Below are 7,946 nucleotides of genomic sequence, written 5' to 3' on the forward strand. Positions count from 1 at the left end.
CCCTCCATTGGGAAAAGGAGGCATCTTCAGGCCATTACAGATACGGAGGTCCCAACCATGACCCAAACAGATCTGTCAGGGAGGTAGGAAGTGCCAGGCAGTTTCCTGGGGACTGAGGCCTTCCTGTTTTCCTGAGGTTACCTTTTGAGCCAGAACCACTCATTGAGTGGGGAGCCTGCCCAACTTTGGACAGGAAGGGTTGAGGCAAACTGGCTAGATGGCCACTAGCCTGGATTCCTCCACTGTCAGACTGAACACTCCAGTGCCCAGATCCTCACTCCATCCTGACCACACAGGAGATGGGGACCTGGGGTTGAACTCTTCCCATCTAGGGGTCCCTAGGCCAAGGACTAAGTTATATACAGGTATGTTGAACAGTAAGCACCCCCCCCCCAAGGATGGTGGCTGCAAGGACAGGACAGCTGGAGCAAAGGGGCAGGAGGGGAAGTAGGAAATGTTCATACTCTCCAGGACCCAAGTTGGCAGCTCTGCACCTGTGTGCAAAACCTGTGAAGTGAGTAATGTTAACTGGCTATGTTAAGAGCTCAGAGGGGTTACAAGCTCATCCAAGGTCACACAGCTAGGGTTGAGCCCTTAGAGATCCAGCTTCACAGCATGCCTGTCACCACACCTTTGCTCTTCTGCCCCACCAAGCCTCACAGAACACTGAAGTTTCGGTGTTTCTGCAGGCTGCAATATTGCCTTGGACTCTTCCAGTGACAGGGAGCTCACTGCTTAGTTAACACACTCAACATTCAGCACCTAGTTGCACATTATCCTCTTAAAACTTTCCCTGGATGGTGAAGAGAAAGGTGGCTCTGGCTCCCTGTGCTTTGCCATATACTTCTGGCCCTATTGGGCTGACCTCTATGGACCCCCTGAGCCCAGAGCAGACTCAAGACTGGTTTCTGTCCAAACGGGGATGGGTGGGGAGAGGGCCCCCACTCTTCTTTCTGCTGGACCCTACTTCCTTATTCTCTTCCAGGCCCATCCCCAGAGCCCACCCTTTTGCAAGCCCCTCATAGTTGCAGGCTGCATGAATTATGGCCATAAGGGGGCTTGCACAGCCTCCATACCCACACTAAATTCCCTGCTTCACCCCAGGGCAGCTCATTTCCTCCACCTGGCCTGGGTTGGGTTCTGGAGCCAGCCAGGTCTTGACTCCATTACTCTCATGCAGAAATCTTGAAAACCTGCAGGCCACCTGTAGACACACAGCAGCTAAGGGCAGAATGCAGGCCACAGCCTAGTTTCATGTAGATGACAGGCCTCTCTCACCTCGGGGCCCTCTAAATGTCACCTGTCTCAGTTTCCCCATTTTTATGCCAGTCCCTCCTTTCCCTGCATCCCTGTTATGATCCCCTGACCCTGGCTTAGCTCATGGAGTTCCTTCCTGTTCTTGGGACAGATCAGGATCTTTCCCTGAGGGTTCTGTTCCCTCCACCTGTGATGCTCTTTGGGGTAGCTTGGCTGGGCTCTTCCAGACACTGGCTGTTCCTGGAAGGCTAGTTCACAGGGCAAGGGTGTTTCCTGCCTGAGTCTGAGTCTCAGGCTCCTCCCATACCTAGGTAGACAGCAGGTAAGGTGACTTTGGGGTGGCCTGCTCAGCAGGGCTTACCCAGGGTTGCTGAAAACACAGCTTTGCTTTTAGGAGGACCTTGTAGTTGACATTGAGCATTCCCTCCCATTTGGAATGTAGGCAACATTCCCAAACACTATGGTACACAGGACATACGATGTCAGCAACAGAAATGTCAGACATTTTTCTGTCATGTCTGTTGCAGGAACCATAAGATATTATTTTTGCTCCCCGCTCAGCTGAAATTATGAGGTTGTCCTCTGGCCTTGTCACCTCCAGTGCTGATAACTAAGGCTGACATCCATGACTGTCCTGCACCCTGTGCCCACTTTCTGCACAGCACTTCCATGTTTCTTGGCCTTAAGGGGGTGCAATAGGACACAGCTGGATGCACTGGAGGTGTGCGGTCTGGAAAGTTGTAATCACATTTGGTACATCTCAGTATTCTTGCCTCCATAAAGGCAATAGAAACCTGCAACTGCTGGAGTCACATGCCACAATAGTTTTATAGCTTTTGATAACTGAATCTGTTTCTTTGAAATGGTCTTTTATTTTAGGCTGGCCCCTGCAGATGAGCCGGGTAGGAGGCTTGGCACCAGAGCCCCTCCCCCTATCATGTGCATGCAAACACACACACACACACACACACACACACACACACACCTCCTTATACTCTGTAGCCCTAGTGCCTGTGTGGGCTCCTGAGCTGATTCAGGAGACTCTGAGGGTTATGGCAGCATGGTGGTAAGAAAGCTGTGGCTGGTGGGATGGAGGGAGGATGAGAGAAGGCAAGAGTGAACTGCGGGTAGGATGTGAATGTGTGATGTGAGCTTGCCAAGTGCCCTTGTGCAAGTCATGCCCTGGTGAAGGTCAGTTTCTCTATGCATAGAGGACCCCCTTCAGCTCAGAGTGAGATCAGGGTGTGGGACACAGGCTGAGGCACTTCAACTCCATCTGTGAGCACTGGGGAGCCATGGAAGATTCTTCAGCAGAAAAGGGACTGGCTCAGGGCTGTGCAACCCATGATCTCAGTTCCTGAGGTTCTAGCTCAGATCTGGATACTGAAAGCACATGTGGGACGAAGCACATATAATCAATCTACAGAGTTCCCTCCAAACAGCCTTGCCCTGGGTTCCTAGTCTTGCCTCTCTGAATGCTTTGAGCTGGTGGGCTGAGCCTTGCCAGGTGAGGTAGGGAGGATGAACCCACTGGACTGTAAGCAGCAGAGGGAGCTAAGGGGCTGCTTGGGGTTGTGCATGGGCCTGCTGGCCTGCCTCTCCATGGGGCCATTTTTGTCAAGCAAGGAATAGACAGGTAGGGAAGTCCCTTTCTCCCCACTGCTGTCTGCCTGTGCCTGAAATTCCACTATTCACCCTCTAACATTCCTGTCTTCAGGTCTGTAGATGGCTGCTGGGGTAGGGAGGAGTGTGTGCAGAGTCCTGACATCTGCCATCAGGACTTGGAGCAGGTTGGGGGAGGTGACAGAGGCTGTGGTTGGAAGCAGAGCATGCCAGGGAGGGAGGTGAAGGCTCTGGTGAGCTTTCTGAACTCCCTTTGCAGGGGCCTCTCTGCCATGGAAGCCTCGCCTCTTCCTAGAAGCCCTCTGATTAACTGCAGTGCCACCTCTAACCACATAAGCACTTGGCCAGCAGGATTCTGGCCAATGCCAATCCAATGACCCATCTGGCCCCTTTCTTCAGACTGGGCTGAAGGGAGCAAGATGGCCTCCTCCTTCAGCCACCCTGCTCTTCAGAGTGGAGAAAGGTTCCCCCCCAGAAATGGGCCTCCATGGGTGGGAGGGTGTGCTGTCCCTCCCAGGCAGCCGTGCTTGGGTGGACGGGTCCTGGTCTTCACATCATAAACACCAATTTGCAGGGCCTGAGAGCCAAATGACTGTTTACTGTTCACTCCAAGGACTCAAATAAAAAGAGAGAGAGAGAGAGAGACATGAGCAGAGGAGCCAGCCTAGAGCTAAATATCAATTATCACCTTCTGACTAGCTACTGTCCCAACTGCCAGGCTGGGCAGTGGCGGCCCCCAGGCTGGGACCCTCCCCAGGGCTTCCATGGTGCCCTGGCTACCCTGCCTGGCCCTCAAAAGTATAAGAGGCCTAAAGGGCCTGTACTGAGGATGTTGGAGCCAGAGAAACAGCACTGCTGTGCTCACCTCCTGGAAGCCCTCCCAGGTGACCCAATAAGGAGGACAGTTGTCCAGCTTTCCAGGCTCAAGCCCACCGGGTGGAGTGAAGGGTGGGATGGGTGGGAGTGTCATCTGTTAGCTGCTTCCAGTTGCCCTACTTTATAAAGGGACAGGGAGGGAGGAAATAGGAGTGGCCTCACCTTTATGAACTCACACCCTGGAGAGGAGTAGCAGCCTCATCCATCAGGCTTCAGGTTACTTGCTGGTACCTGTGTACAGCAGGCTGGCAGCACCGGGGCACAGAGGGATGCTATCCTATTCTCCTGAGAGCCCTGGGTGGTGCCCTTGGAGGTTGTGCACCCTCCAGACTGAGGTTGGACTCCAGGCAGCACTGAGCTATGCAGGGTGGAGGGCAGTGTGGGCAGGTGAAGTATTTAGTTTCTACTAAGACCTGGAGGCCAAGGGACTGTTGGAAAAGAAGCTGCTGGCTCCAGACCAAAACCTCAGAATGCCCTGTCTTTGGACATCCCAATCACAGAGTTTCATGAAGGGAGACAGGGTTCCATCAGGGAAATGGATGACAGACAGGAGGGCTATGGGGCCAGGGCCAGGAAGTCCATTTAGGGGAGAGCCAAGGGAGTGTGGCCACCCCAGGTCATTAGGCCAGACCCCAAGATAGGCTGTGTGCCCAGACCAGAGCTCAGGGCCAGGCTGTGTCCTCCAGATCTCAGGGAAGAGCCACGTTCCACATACCAGACCCCAGGGCAGGGGCAAAGTTCAGTCCAGCAGGGTCTTGACACTGGCCCACCCATCCAGGCTCTGCTTTGGGGGCAGAACCCTTCAACATTTGGGGCAGATACTGGGGTAGGGTCCTTAGTCCTCCACAAGCTTCCCTTGGTTCCCAGCCCTGGGGAGGATTTGGGGGTTGTTCAGAGTGTCCCTGAAGGGAGGAAACTGAGGGTCCAGGACCAAGAAAGCGAAGGCCAGAGGAGGGGCCGGCCACACCGCTGCGGGACTTCAAAGCTGCTGTTTAGAAAGTGTGAGATTTGCAGGGGCGGGGTCAGGAGGCCCTGGGGCAGGGTGGGAGCCTACCACCTCTGGGCCTTTAATATGGTTATTCCTCTCCTGTCTCAACTACCTGTGAACAGGCCCACCAGGCCCATTTCCTCCCTCCCAGGGCGGGCCGGACGGGCTATAAACTCCCTGGAAAGGTGTCTTCAGAGGCCACCAGGCTGCCTGGGGCTCTGCCTTCCCTTTGAGTGGGGGTTAAGGAGTGAGCTGGGGGCTGGGCTGGGGGTGCATAGGGACATGCAGATAGATCTTGGCAGGTGAGAGGGTAGCCAGCTGGGTTCCAGTGATGGCTCTGGATGGAATATTTTACAACAAAAGGCAGGAACAGGAAGGCCCTGGGGAGACAACCACTCATCCCACTTTTTCTTACACTAGAGGGAAACTTAGGCTGGCAGAAGGATGGGGCTTTCTCCAAGCCAACAGATAGCTGAGGGTTCCCCCTCCTTACTCACACAAGCACTTCCAAGCCCTTTCAATGTCTGTGTGTCCTGTGGCTGCATGGGCCTGGGTGCCCCATCCTGGACCTTTTCTAGTGGAGTTCTGCCTCTCTCCACCCTGGAGCCATGCTGGCGGGAATGGTGGGCATGCCTCCTAAGTCAGCACTGTCATGGTGCCTCACCTTGTGGAGAGTTGAGACCATCTCCACATTAGTTCTGCTCCCTGGCCTGAAGTGGGGCCTCAGGGTCCAGAACCCAGAGGCCAGAGTGGGTCCCCAACATGCTGTATCCTCAGATCAGTGCCACCCCCTCTCTGGGTCCTGCCTAGACAGAGCATGGATGCTGATGGTTTGCAGTCCTGTGACTCAGAAGTGGGGGACAAGACAGGCAGAATCCATCTCTGCATGACCCCAGGGTGATCCCATCTTGTCTCCCTTCACAGGCCAGTCCCACCCATGCCCAGCCCATCTCTCTGGCCCTTTCATTTGTAGAGTCCCTGGCCCCTGGTTCTCAGCAAGTGTCAATTAGGGTGGCTCCTGCCCAGCCCCTGACTCAAGCGCTGCACATCTGTGCTGTCTGCACTCTGGACACACCCACGGGTGGCTCTGGGGAGCACCCATTACCCCCACCTCCAAGGTCTGACTCCTGTGCACAGTGTCTGATCAGCTCTGTTACCCATGATGGCCTGGTGGGCAGTGAGAGCCAGGGTTCCCCTAGGTGACTCATCCCAGTGAGATTGCCACCAAGGCTCCAATCTCCTGCCCTGAGCACTTAATCACTGGTTCCCTTTTTATAGAACATCTGCTTGTGGACCATCTGGCCCTGGCTGACCTCTTATAGCCCCAGCTGGGAATCTCTGGTCATCTGTGGCCCCAGAGCAGTGATCCAGCCTGGAGTAGGCTTACTGGGGGAGCAGCAGCCCTGAGCCACTGAGGCCATGGGGTTGGGGCGGAACATTGGGTTGCCAGCTCATGAGGGCTGGGAAGGGATGCTGAGAGTCTGGATCCTGGGCCTGTCCCCTTTTTGCCCTACTGCGCCCCATCTAGGTCTGTCTTCAGTGGCTTGGAGCCTTCAGTAAGAACACTGTGGCCATAAGAAATGGTGGGGCAGGCCAGAGAGGTGCTACCCAGGCCCTATTTTGATGATCAAGGTCATGATGTCCCATCACCAGGCTTCCCTTTGCCTCCCTAAACTCTGATGGGACCCCACTCCATCCTTTAAAGCATCTCCTTACACCTTCCAACAACTTTCAGCATAGGGCTTGGTTAGAAGTGGACATCTCTGCCTGTACCGAGTCTGCACCCTGCAGCCCAGGACTCCCTGCCCTGCATCTGCACACTCGTCTGTGGAGTCAGCAGTTGCTCTCTGTCAGCGGAGGGGGCCCTTGCTTCCTGGGCCCTCAGTGGTATTTCAGTGGCAGGAGTGTTATGGCCAAGTGAGCCCTGGTCAAGTGTGCGTATTGGGCATAGAGCTGACTTAGAGCAGGTGTGAAGTCCTGGTAGGAGCCAGGTTGGTGTCTGTGTTAAGAGCTGTGGCAGAGGCAGTGGGTGGCGAAGCTGAAGGGCTAGGTAGGGTCAGTGGGGGTACATGTCCCCGAGCAGAGGCCAGGCAACCTCAACATCTGAGCTCCCCTTGGAAAAAGCTGAGTGGTGGTGAGTGGCATGGGCAGACCCTGCTTCCCAATGCTACGCTGACCCCACCTCCCTCCTAACCCCACAAATGCCTGTATTGGGCTCCTTGTCTATGCCCTTTGTGGGCATGGGGTTCCTTACAAGGCTTCCTCCTGCCCCTTACCTCCCTTCCTTCCAGTAAATTGCCTATATAGGGCCTGAGCTTTGAGAATGTAGGGACTAGGCCTCTTGCCTTCAGCTTCCCCTTTATACCCCTCACCCTCTACCTGTCCCAGCCTGATGGGGGGGGGCAATTCCCATTCCCCAGCTTTCTCCCTCCCTTTGATTATGGCTGGATATTAGAACAGAGCTCAAGAGGTAGTAGCAAGGGCTTTGGAAGGGCAGAGATAGGTGCAGGGACCATGCACCCAGCTTGAAGAAGCAAAGATGTGGCTTTGGTAAAGTCCTCTCCCCTTCCCACCTGAATAGGCCCAGTGAGGGTGAACATAGGCAACTTCCAGGCCTTAGTTGGATGAAACTCTGGTTGAGGGAACATGTCTTGCCTCCCAGACAGGCTGGGCTCCTGGAGTGCCCTGTGGTGGGCTACAATGGGGACCCCACACAGGGGCCACATCCCCAAATCCTGGGGTTATGGCCACATAGCCAGCACTGAGTATAACGGACATTTGAGGAAGTGGCTTCAGGCTGACTTGGTTGATGTTTCATTGCTCCACTGACTTTAGTGGAGCTTCTGCCCTACTCAAGGCATTGTACCACCTCTGCAGCAGGCAGGCTTCCTTCTTCTCCCTGCACCCCACTGGAGCCTTCTGCCTGGGTCTAGTTCCCCTGTCCCAGACCTCAGCGTCACTGTGTGTCCTCCTTTTCTTGTGGCGGTCCCTATTCCTCCTCCTAAAATTCTGGCCTCTGGAGGGCCACCTCTAAGGCCCCAGAATTCTCTGTGGTACGTGCCCATGGCCTCCTCCCCTGGCCCATGGGTGTGTCGTGTCTCAGAGGTCACCACCCATCCAACCTCCACGCCTTGCCAACTCACCACCAGAAATCCAGCACAATCCACAACGTGTGATTGCTTCTGCTTTTTGTTTGTCTTTT

Source organism: Saccopteryx bilineata, chromosome 1 (genome assembly GCF_036850765.1).
Source record: "Saccopteryx bilineata isolate mSacBil1 chromosome 1, mSacBil1_pri_phased_curated, whole genome shotgun sequence".
In the NCBI taxonomy this organism is placed as follows: domain Eukaryota; kingdom Metazoa; phylum Chordata; class Mammalia; order Chiroptera; family Emballonuridae; genus Saccopteryx; species Saccopteryx bilineata.